The sequence below is a fragment of the Stomoxys calcitrans genome, chromosome 1 (assembly GCF_963082655.1).
Source record: "Stomoxys calcitrans chromosome 1, idStoCalc2.1, whole genome shotgun sequence".
In the NCBI taxonomy this organism is placed as follows: domain Eukaryota; kingdom Metazoa; phylum Arthropoda; class Insecta; order Diptera; family Muscidae; genus Stomoxys; species Stomoxys calcitrans.
In genome coordinates, this window is record NC_081552.1 from 32,052,468 (window position 1) to 32,065,643 (window position 13,176).

A 13,176-nucleotide genomic window follows, 5' to 3' on the forward strand; every position below is an offset into this window, starting at 1 on the left:
TCAATTTTGTGAATAAAACAGCTTTTTTCTCCGGGAATTATTGGCCTCTATGGGGTTAGGATGTTGAGGGAACCAAAACTACTCACTCTTCTAAATTTTGTTAGTTTCGGGAAAGAGGCTTTTATGAGTCTATGGCATTACTAATACAACACACCGTATATATTAAAATGTAATTCGATCTTGGTCATACTCGGCACAGACATCGAAGGGCCTAATGCAACTCACTGCATCAAATTTTAGCAAAACTGCACCTTTTATATGCTCAAACCCTCAAATCAGCAGATCGCTTTATATGGCTGCTACATTTCAATGTAGTCCGATATTGACCATATTCGGTACATATATCTGGAGGCCAATTGCAACTCGTTGTTGCGAATTTCAGCGAAACCGGGAAATTAAATCGGTTGTTATGGGCTTAATATCCTAAATCGAGAGATCGGTTTGTGTGGCAGCTACATATATCCAAATATAGTCCGATTTGTCTCAAATTTCAGTTCAGCTTATTTCAAATTTCAGCAAACAGACACACGGACATCGTTAAATTGTCTTACAATTTTTTCACAAGAATATGCACATAAATATGTTGTAGGTTGGAAAATGGATATTTCGATGTGTTGCAAACGGAATGACTAAATGAATATATCCCTGTCCTTTGGTGGTAGGTATAAAAAAAAACAATTTCGCTAAAAATCAACCAAAATCGAAATTGACCGTCCATCGGACCAAAACGTTAAACTAGAATGTAAATCCTACCAAATTTGGTAGAAAAAGCCCAACACGGCAACGCTACCCATAAAATTACTCTTGGTCAGTAAGAAAACATGTGGGCAAGCAGTAACAGAGAGCATTTATTTCGAAGAGAGCCAAAAGGTAATAATGCAGATTTGTTGTGCATTTTAACAGAGAGTAACTGAATGGGCTCCCATTCTCTAGTTGGAATAAAAGTCTCCAATTCTCCAAACACTTGTTGAAGTTGTTTGCTTTGCTTTTGTATGTATTGTACATGGCAGTGTGTATGGGTTAGTGTTGTTGTTTTGAGCTGCCCTGCTGAGTGTTTCAGCTTAACTCACCGTGTATGCCAGTGTTGTGTGTTATACGCTCACTGAAAATAAACCCGTATGTTGTCGTTCGTTTGCTCACTCGCTTCTTTGGCTGTCAGTACGAAATGTTAGTTTGAGCTTAAACAACGTGGTTACGGATAATCGAATATTGTGTGGTCTAAGTGCCGGCCCCACCGCCCGCTTGCCATGCAGAACAAAACAAAACGATCGATTGAAAGAAATGTTTTAGTTGTTTCTTTTTAATGTGAGCGAGCGGGGTAATGAATAACTCGTGTATAGTGAGCGGTATTACAATCGCTAAGATGTATGGTTGGCTAACGGAAACTTTGTGTTCAATAACTAAATAACATAATCAAAAGAAAATTTAATTAAAAATTCTATTTCACAATATATATAAAGAATGGTGAAATATTAAATACGAATGAAAGAAAACCAATGAAGTGTTCGTTTCATACAATAGTTTCTAAAAAGTGAATTTATTATAAAACAAGAATTTGATATTATTATTCATTTAAACAAATTTATATTCTACTATTGAAAGGGCTGAAAATGTTTGCCTTCCGTTTAAGTGTGTGTTTAGTGTTAGTATTTGCAAAAGCATAACAGTTTGCTAAACTCAGGAAATGTGGCAAACAAATGTTTATTTTTGTGAGAGGGCAGGAGAGAGAGAGGCTGTAAGAGAGTGAGAGAGAGAGAGTCTTAAAGTTGACATAATTGCCAATCTAATAATTCGGCCGCCTATGACAACCCCTCTCTTTTGGGATTCGCTGTGTGTGTGTGTGTGTGTGTTAGAGTATGAAACCCACTCAAATAAATTGGATTAAAATGTTTTACAAGCAAACATAACTGGATTACCCACATTGGATATATGCCCCTACGCAGCAAAATATTTAATAATGCTTTTAAAATGAGCATAAAATAAAAGTTTACAAATTTAATAGCCAACTCATGCCTACAAATCTATGTTTCATTCATGTATGTGCAAATGTTTGTGTGCTTTGGTCATTCGTGAGAATAAAATGCAATCAAGCGTGTGCATCAATCAAAATCATGTTTGTTTTTTTTTTAAGCTACGTTTTCTCAGTAACCTGCCAAATTTGACAGATGACTGAAGGGAAAATCAAAAAGATGACCACTAAGCAGTTAAATAAAAAAGTTATTAATGAAATAAATTAAAAAAAAAATGTAAACCAAAAAAAAAAACACAAAAATTGGAGAAACAAATTTTAAAAAATTTTGGAAAATAGTGAATAGAATTATTGTGAAAAATAAAAGAAACAACACTAAGGTTAAAATCATGAATAACAAGTAAACTCGTGCTTAGTTCAGCAGGGTCGAATTATATATACCCTCCACCATGGATAGCATTTGTCGAGTTCTTTGCGAGAATAATGAATAAGAACTGTTTTGTTATCGGAGCCATATCAAATTGTAGTTCGATTTGGACCATAAGTGAATTGTAGAAGCCATTGTGTAATATTTCAGTCCATTCGGATAAGAATTGCGCCTTGTAGGGGCTCAAGAAGCAAAATCGGGAGATGGGTTTATAAGAGAGCTGTATTAAGCCAAAGATCGATCCAGACCGTATTAAATACTTATATTGAAGATCACGGGAGAAGCCGATGTTCGAAATTTCAACCAAATTGGATAATAACTGCGCCCTCTAGGGGCTCAAGAAGTCAAGATCCCAGATGGGTTTATATGGCAGCTATCTCAGGTTATGTATTGATTTGCGCCATACTTAGCGCAGTTGTTGAAAGTCATAGCAAAACACCTCATGCAAAATCGGTTAAGAATTGCACCCTCTAGAGGTTGAAAAAGTCAAGATCCAAGATCTGGGTTTATATGGCAGCTATACCAGATTATTATCCGCTTTAAACCGTACTTGGCACAGAGGTTAAAATTGACACCAAAACACCCCGTGCAAAATTTCAGTCAAATCGGATAAGAATTGCACCCTCTAGAGGCGCAAATCGGAAGTAATACCAAAACACCACGTGCAAAATTTCAGTCAAATCGGACGAGAAATGCGCCCTCCAGAGGCTCAAGAAGTCAAGACCCAAGAACGGTTTATATGGCAGCTTTATCAAAACATGGACCTATTTGGCCCATTTTCAATTTGGCCCATTTTTGAGCGTTGCGTTGAAAATGCAACCATGCAAATAAATCCCACAAAAGCAATACGCAAAAGTTAAATAATTTTCAACTGAAATCGAGCGTCATTCTGTGTCGCCATATGTCAACAGTTTTTTTAGGCGTCAAAGTTACAATTTTTTTTTTTAATTTTGCGCGTTGCTTTTGTGGTGCATTTGCAGAGTTGCATTTTCCAACGCGACACTCAAAACAAAGCTCAACGCGCCCATTCTGTTTTCACCGTTATACCTTTTATTTGAGCCCTATATTGCAATGGTCGATATATTAGTCTTGTTTTGGTAGAGTTTTAAGATGGGGACATTTCGCCCCGAATGTGGATATCGAATTCGTGTCATTGAAGCACAGAGATAAGTGAGTCCGCCTATACGTGGGTTCAAATCCTGGCGAGATCATTGGAAAAATTTTGAAATGGTAGTTTTCCTCTCCTAATATTGGTGACATTTGTGAGGTTCTATCGCATGAATAAAAGTCATGTAAACAAATAAAGCCTTTTTTGACTTCTATTTTGTAGTGGGTAAATTTGTCTTAGTGTGTATTTTGGGAGTGAGGTGGCCACCCACACACTTGGCTCTTAAATTCAAAATAATCTACGTGCTATACTCTCAAATACTTTTTATATGAGCCTCATATTACCATAGTCGGTAAAGTCCTGTTTCATTTGAGCCCTATATTGTCATGACTGGTCTATACATCCACTTGAGGGGGAGAGCTTTTTGGGGGTGGGATGGTACCACAAACATTTCACTCAAATATGCATGTCAAATTCGTGCTCTTCTCCCAAATACCTTTCGTTTAAACCCAAAATTGGTGTGATGACCATCCTATACTTCGACATGATTTTGTATGCCAGTTTTATAGTCTTTTCGCGAATACCTTTCATTTGAGCCCCATATTGATATGGCCGTTCAATTTGTCTGCTTGGAGAAGTTTTGGGGTTAGGGCGCCTTCCTGGGTACTTGGACTCATTTTTCAATACCATATTCGTATTCTACTCTTCCTTTCATTTGATTTTGGATGATGTTTTTGGGCTTACGGGGGAGTGTTCGCCCCCTTCCTAACCATATTCGTAGTCTACTTCCGAAAACCTTTCGTTTGAGTCCCATATTGTCATGATCGTCCAATAAACCCATTTTAGGGGGGTTTTGGGGTTGGGGCGGCCCCCAGTTTTTTTAACCCAATTTTTAATGCGAAATTCGTGCTCTATTTCTGAAAGACTTTTATTTGAGTCCCATGTTGTCCCGATCGAAACACTTTTAGTTTTTAGGTCGTACTATTGGGGTAAGGGGGAGGGTCCGTTCCCCTTCCGATATCAAGCCAGTAAGGAAAGAAAAAAGTCGGGCGGTGCCGACTTTATTATACCCTACAAATACACTGAAGGTAGAAAGTGGGAGCTATATCTAATTCCGAATCAATTTTGATGGACCCTAGAAGTGAAAATCGGGCGAAATACATATACGGCAGCTATGCATAAATCTGAACCGATTTGTATGAAATTCACCAGTCAGATTAAAAGACATTAGAAAATCCTTCCTGTCAAATTTTGAGAGAATAGGTCATGGAGGGAAGCGTTGTACAAAGTTTTGGAAAGATTGGTCAATATATATATATATATATATATATATATATATATATATATATATATATATACAGGGTGGCTGATGAAAGCCGCTACCAAAAAAAAATGTAATAACTTTTTTTCTATTTAATAATAATAATTTAATAATTAATTTAATTAATTAATTAATTAATTTAATTAATAATAATTTAATAATTAATTTAATAATTTAATTTAACATGAATAAAAGAAAAATGTATTCCATACACCGAAAAAAAAATGTAGCAATATTCATCATTGTAGCAATATTCATCAGCCACCCTGTATATATATATATATATATATATATATATATATATATATATATATATATATATATATATATATATATATATATATATATATATATATATATATATATATATCTATATATATATATATATATATATATATATATATATATATATATATATTAGAAAATCATTAGAAAATCCTTCTTGCTAAATTTCAAGAGAACCTGTTAAGAAATGACCATTTTTTGCATTATTAATGCAAATCGGACGAACATATATATGACAGCTATATCTAAATCTGAACCGATTTTTTCCAATTTCAATAGGCTTCGTCTCTAGGCCGAAAAACATGCCTATACCAAATTTGAAGACGATCGGATGAAAACTGCGACCTGTGGTTTGTACACAAATTAACATGGTCAGACAGACGGGCATAGCTAAATTGAATCAGAAAGTGATTCCGAGTCGATCGGTATACTTATCAATGGGTATATCTCTCTTCCTTTTGGGTGTTACAACACAAATGCACTAAGTTCTAATACCCTGTACCACAGTAATGGTGTAGGGTATAAAAATTTTATAGCCTAGGTTTTCTTCCAGACCAACCTTCAACTGTTTTTGAGTCTATACGGATCAAGCAAACAAACACAAATTCTTTTTTATACCCACCACCATAGAATGGGGGTATACTAATCTAGTCATTCCGTTTGCAACACCTCAAAATATTCATCGAATACCCCATAGAGTACATATGTTCTTGATCGTCTCGACGTTCTAAGTCGATCTAGCCATATCCGTCCATCCGTCTGCTGAAATCACGATAGAGGACGAACGCGTAAAGCTAGCCGCTTGAAATTTTGCACAGATACTTTATATTAATGTAGGTCATTGGGGATTGCAAATGGGCCATATCGCTTCAGATTTAGACATATAAACCGATCACCCGATTTGACTTTTTGAGTTCCTGGAAGCCGCAATTTTTGTCCGATTTGGCTGAAATTTTTCATGTGGTGTTTTGTGATGATTTCAAATCGGTCTTTAACCTGATATAGCTCCCATATAAAACGATCTCCCGATTTGGCTTCTTGAGTCCTCAGAAGCCGCAATTTTTGTTCTATTATGCTGAAATTTGGCACAGACTTCCAACAACTGTGCCAAATACGGTCGAAATCAGTCTATAACCTGATATAGCTGCCATGTAAACCGGTCTCTCGATCATCCATTTTCGTTTGCTATGTAGAATAAAATTATGCCCCACAACTAGATTTGTTTTGTATAAATTTTAAGCAGAATCCATGGTGGTGGGTTCCCACGATTCGGCCTGGCCGAACTTAGCATGCTCTTACTTGCTCAATATTAAATGGGGGTTTTCGTTGTAAACATGGCGCCCAACGTGGGGTTGCAGAAAAAGTTAAAGTTGTCCCTGGAAACGTTTTACATAAAGTCAAATTTCAATCAAGATATCCGTAGGGTGTTAAATTCAAATCCTATGGTTCATCAAAAAAATCTGGCACCCAACGTGGGTTTGCCACCTATTCAAAATTTGTAGGAAAATTATGTAGAGCTGAATAAGTTTTAGCACAAAATCAAAGCAAACCTATTTTTCCCTTAGTTCTTAAATAGATCAGCACCCATAATGGAGTTGTTTATACATTAGCTCTTTTGCTACATAAACAAACTGCTTTGCATTCCATCAGCTGTCTTCTCCTTAAACTACTGCCTTGTCAATCCACTTTGTCTTTGTCCTCTAAACTAGCGCAATTAAAATTTTATAATTTCATTATAAATCACATTTTAATATATCACACTCCACTCTGTATATAATAACAAAATGTTATTTAAATGTTTAATGTGAAAGGCAGTTTGTTAGTTAGTTTATCATGAGGTCAAAGTTTTCCAGATTACCGACAGTCTAGCAAGTTGCACACAAAGATCAGAAAGCGCAGACCATTTGGTTTATGAAACGTGAGAGGTGCACTATACACGATATACGTAATAAATTGTCGTTGATAAATGTGTTTGAGTTGTTGGTGTGTATTTTTTTTTTTTTTTTTTTCATTATAATTACGTAGACTTTTTATAACATTATTCACATCGAGTTGTTGTCATTTGCTTTAATGAGTAGCTTAGCCCACCAACTGCCTAGCAATGCTGTCGATATGCTGTTGTTGAAAAATTTCTATAACCATTGTTTACACAATTTATCCATTGTTTTCTATTTCTCTTTCCATACAAATCTATTGAAAACCAATCTGATTTTAGAATAATTTATACAGCCATTCTTGAATAAATTGTTCGCTTAGAAATATCCAAAGAAACCTCAATTTCCATAATTTCTAATTTAATATTCAATTCTATGCTGAACAGTTTCGGTTAAGACTTTTCCTTTCTTTTGTTTATACGCACAGAAGTGAGAATTGAATTGAAAACATGGTTCACGCCATGCCGCCACATAGCGTGGCGCGCATAGCTTGACATTAAATAGTTGTAATTGCATACATGGTCCAATGATGAAACGAAATCGAACTCAAAGTAACCGAAACCCAAGAAATTAACTCAAGTGAAACATTAGCATTGAAATGGTTGAAGATAAGCGGTAGCGACATCTTCCTATAGTTACAGTGGCTTGGTTAACTAATTGAAAACTTTCCAATATGATTTTATATGCGCAGATTATGATGATGATAGGGTGCTAAGCCCGGGATGCCATTGAATAAATATTCAAATTTTTGAAAGACTTTCGTAGAATGTGTATCTAGATCACAAGTCTGATATAAAAATTTATTGGATATATTGTAATTTATGCTTGGAGAAACATAAAAGAAGAAAACTGGCGCCCAGTGAGGGGCTTCTGTTTAAAAGAGTTTAATATTTAATGAAATGTAAACAATTTCTTTTTTCTTAGCATGGCGAATGATGCTAATCCGCCTCTTTAGGTTTAGCTTGAATGGGTAACCCATGAGCAAGGTGAACTGACTCATAGTGAAGTGGGGACAAAAGTGCCAGTACTTGCATCAGACACAGATGCGAGAGAAAGAAATAGAAGAATGGGGTAGGAAGCAAATGCATATCCAATAAGCCCCCATATATCCCTCTAAGGAACAAACTTCCACTCAAAGCAATGTTTCTACTCAGCGTGTATACCAATTAGTACTTCGCATGACCCTCCGCTTGGAGGATATTATCGTGTGTCCTTCCAGAACTTGTCCGACTTGAATGCAGAATCACCAAAATCGGGGAAGAACCAAAAACAACCAAACTGCAGAGCCTGTGCCACTGTAATACCCGGACATGAAAAAAACAAGTGCTCGATCGTCTCAACCTCAAGAAGCTTCAGCAATGAGCAAAGTCAAATACTAAAAGTCGGAATAGAAGAATTAAAAACTCCAAATCGAAGCAAATTTCCTCATTAATTTTAATTAATTTAAATGACCAACCACCCGCACTTTCTTATTTTCATCGATAATATCTCTTATGAGACAACCGCGAAGCCAGGTGCTGTAAGTAATGCGGTAATGTGATCTCCGAACTCCTGCCGGGAAAATGGGACTTCATCAGAAATTCCACTAACTCTGCTGGTGCGAATGTGCTTATAGAGCATATTGAGCAATAACAAGTAAAAGCGTGCTAAGTTCCGCTGGGTTGAATCTTATATACCTTCCACCATGCATCTCATTTGTCGAGTTCTTTTCCCGGTAACTCTTTTTTAAGGAAGTCACAGGATAAACGAAAAGAATTTCTACGCTATTGGAGTTATATCAAGTTATGGTCCGATTCTCTTTGTATCAATTTCTTATAGCTACCAACCAAATGGGAATTACTTTTTTTTAGGTGTTTTGTTTTATCCAATTGGCGCCCAACTCGGGGCAATAAGCAATCAGAATCTAGACAATGCTTGGCGCTCATAGACCAATTTGACCCATCAAGATGCCTTGCCAGTGCCGTCCCAGGTAGGCTGGGCCTTCTAGAAAGCATTTATTTCAAACAAGGTGACTTGCTAGTTTCTTCCAAGTCAGGGGCATGCACGTTGGTTTCACAAAGGAACTTAACCCAATCAAAAATGACGGCTAGTAGTATATTTTCATTAACTAAGTATCTCAAGTCGTATGAATTCCATAAACTACCAAAAATGTTTCAATTACATTGGGAAGTCTTTTAGTCTCATACAACTGGCTCCCAACCCGGGGCAACAAGCAATCAAAAAGCTACGAGTGCTTAAAGACGATTTAGAGCAATCAAGTTGCCTCACTATTGCTTTTCTTTATATGCTGGGACCCTAACAGTGCATTTTGCTGAACCATGCTGCCTTGCCGGTGCATTTCAATGCAGACGCATGTATGATTGTATGACTAGAAATTTTTAATTATTTTTGGGGAGGCTTTTAGTCTCATGCAACTGGCGCCCAACTCGGGGTTACAGGAAATCAGAAAGCTAGGAAAGCTAGTCTCATGCAACTGGCGCCCAACTCGGGGTTACAAGAAATCAGAAAGCTAGGAGTGCGGGGATACATAAACAGCACTTGTAGCAATCAAGATGCCTCAAGAGTTCTTTCCTTGGCGTGCTGGGCCCTAAGAGAGCATTTTGCTAAACCAAGATACCTTGCTGGTGGCTTCCAATTCAGACGCATGTCTGATGGTATTAAAACTGAACATATCCAAAACAAAAATGGCTTCAAATTAAGTAGTTTCAGTGGCCGTGCCTCTCTTCGTATCAATTCCTTATAACTACCAGAAATTGTTCAATTATTTTTGTAAGGCTTTGAGTCTCATGCAACTAGCGCCCAACCTGGGGCAAAAGACAATCATTAAGCTATTCGCACTGGAGTGCTTAAAGAGGGCTTTAAGCAACCAAATTGCCTCACTAGTGCCTTCCTTAGAGAGTATTTTGTTCAACCATGATGCCTTGCTAATGCATTTCAATTGATTCTTTCTTCGTATCATATCCTTTTAACTACCACAAATTTTTCAATTGTTATTGGGAGATTTTTAGTTGTAGCAAACTGACCCCACGACTATTCCATTATGGAGCAGAGGGCAAGCTTTTCTCATTGCATGATGAATGTCTGATTTAATTTTTAGCTCTTAGCACAAGGGCCCTTTTATAGATAACCGAGTTGTTGTTGTGGTACAGAGAGGAAGTAGCCCTTGCCGATGAAGGATTCTATCGGGTCAATCCGGAACGTACAACCGGCTGTCATGGGATTGAGAACCGAGTTCGAAAGGCTTCATTGAACTGCTATTCTTATTAAGTAAAAACACTATCTTATTTGTGGTAATGTGGTCTCTTTCGACTTTTTTCGTACTGGCGCCCAATGCAGGCCACAAGCAATTGGGAGATATTTATTCAGTCATAACACATTTTAATGCAAACTTTTGGTTTAATGGAACTGGCCCTTTGCAACCTGTAATGTTTATAGTGATTTTATCGACCAGGAATTGTCGACTCCAGCAGTAGTGTTGCAACTTCGTTCCTATCGATTCAAATGTTAGCCAATTGCGAAAGGTCAGTGTTTTTCTTATAGAAAAGTGTTACAAGGCGAACAACAAACGAAACAGGGGCAATCTTCTCATATATAATGCGTGCGGTCCGATTCAAGTTTAAGCTTAATGATAAGGGACCTTCTGTTTATTGCCGAATTCGAACGGCGTGCTGCTGTGCGGTACCTCTTTGGGGAGAAGCTTTTACCTGGCTTCCGTGCATGGCGCCATCATAAGAAGGGATAACCACTGCTGAAAAATTGTTCTGATGCACTCGCCAGGATTCGAACCAAGGCGCTCAGCGTCAAAGGCGGACTTGCGCCGTGTCCGGCGCAAGTCCGCTTGCTAGCATTTAGTGAGTGGTTAACTACCTTTGAACAATGCATTGGTATTCTCGCTACCATTTAAGGAGAATCGTGTCAATGGTGAACTTCGTAGTATATGTACTATAATGAACCTAGTAAATAAAGTTATAATACATGAAATAATATTTAAACCATAGTCGTTATCATACAGCTTCTGGCGCACAAGCGTAGGGCACTGTTTCTTAAAAAAAGAAAACAAGCAAAAGCGTGCTAAGTTCGGCCGGGCCGAATCTTATATACCCTCCACCATGGATCGTATTTGTCGAGTTCTTTTTCCGGCATCTCTTCTTAGGCAAAAAAGGATATAAGGAAAAATTTGCTCTGCTATTAGAGCGATATCAAGATATGGTCCGGTTTGGACCACAATTAAATTATATATTGGAGACCTGTGTAAAATGTCAGCCAATTCGAATAAGAATTGCGCCCTTTGGGGACTCAAGAAGTAAAATAGAGAGAGATCGATAATAATTGCGACCTCTGAAGGCTCAAGAAGTCAAGATCGCAGATCGGTTTATATGGCAGCTATATCAGGTTATGAATCGATTTGAACCTTATTTGAAACAGTTGTTTAAAGTTAGAATAAAATACGTCATGCCAAATTTCAGCCAAATCGGATAAGAATTGCGCCCTCTAGAAGCTCAAGAAGTCAAGTCCCCAGATCTGTTTATATGACAGCTATATCATGTTATAAACCGATTTAAACCATACTTGGCACAGTTGTTGGACATCATTACAAAATACTTCGTGCAAAAATTCATTCAAATCGGATAAGAATTGCGCCCTCTAGAGGCTCAAGACGTCAAGACCCAAGATCGGTTTATATGACAGCTGTATAAGGTTATGTACCGATTTGAATCATACTTGGCACAGTTGTTGGATATCATAACAAAATACGTTGTGCAAAATTTCATTCCAATCGGATAAGAATTGCTCACTCTAGAGGCTGAAAAAAATCAAGGCCCAAGATCGGTTTATATGACAGCTGCATCAGGTTATGGACCAATTTGAACCATACTTGGCACAGTTGTTGGATATCATAACAAAACACGTCGTGCCAAATTTCATGCAAATTGGATAAGAATTGCGCCCTCTAGAGGCTCAAGACGTCAAGACCCAAGATCGGTTTTTATGACAGCTATATCAGGTTATGAACCGATTTGAACCATACTTTGCACAGTTGTTAGATATCATAACATGATTTATATATATAGCTCCCATATATATGTTCGTCCGATTTTGAGAGATATTGCAATAAAGTGCTACAATATCTGCTGAGTTTGGTCGAAATCGTTTCAGAGTTAGATATAGCTCCCATATACATATTTGTTCGTCAGATTTTGAGGTATTTTACAATAATGCTGTAATTTGTCAACCGTATGTATTACAGTTTGAATATATTTGCCCAAATTTGATAGGGATTGTTTAATAATCCATCTGAAAACATCCGCCAGGGTCCATGAAAATTGGTTCACAATTAGATATATCGCTCCCACTTTGTACCTATAGGGTAGATGTAGAGTATTATAACGTCGGCACCGCCCGACGTTTGCCTTTCCTTACTGGTTTTTGACATAAATGAGTCAAATTCAGATGTAAAGGAAATAATACTAGAATTTGGCGTCCGACGTGCATGGGATTTTTTAATTCTTCATCAAAGTACTTCAAAAAATATTTATTTGATAATAGTAAGTTCAGTTTATGATTTCAAAAAAATACATCATAATTGAGTACATGCAAGATATTTGTGTCGAACTGGCGCACAACGTGGGTTAAACTTTCTCAACATAGGTAAAGTTACAGTTTATTTTTAAAGAGTAACATTTTAAAAAAGCTACTTTCATCCTCCATCTCTTTATTTTTATAATGCAATAAAAACGAATGTGTACTTGTGTACCCACATTTCGAACCAAAATCAGTGTTCGGTTCGAAATGTGTTCAAATTTTGACAAATTTTGTTCAGCGATGAGGCTCATTTCTGGTTGAATGGCTACGTAAATAAGCAAAATTGCCGCATTTGGAGTGAAGAGCAACCAGAAGCCGTTCAAGAACTGCCCATGCATCCCGAAAAATGCACTGTTTGGTGTGGTTTGTACGCTGGTGGAATCATTGGACCGTATTTTTTCAAAGATGCTGTTGGACGCAACGTTACGGTGAATGAACACATTTCGAACCGAACACTGATTTTGGTAATAAAATTCAATGATTTGCAAGCGTTGCTCGTTAGTAAGTCTATTCATGATGAAATGTCAAAGCATACTGAGCATCTTTCTC

The 13,176-nt window shown here is 37.1% G+C and overlaps 1 protein-coding gene across 10 annotated transcripts in view; it reads left to right on the top strand.

Moving 5' to 3' along the window:
• Window positions 1-1,165: 1,165 nt before the first annotated feature.
• LOC106091060 (protein TANC2) overlaps window positions 1,166-13,176 on the top strand; it is a 322,527-nt gene continuing 310,516 nt past the window's right edge. For 5 of the 10 annotated variants that reach the window (XM_059361048.1, XM_059361042.1, XM_059361051.1 and 2 more), the window contains exon 1: window positions 1,166-1,365. The gene's annotated coding sequence lies outside the window, so the exon portion shown is untranslated. The other 5 variants (XM_059361043.1, XM_059361050.1, XM_059361045.1 and 2 more) reach the window with 4 other exon arrangements.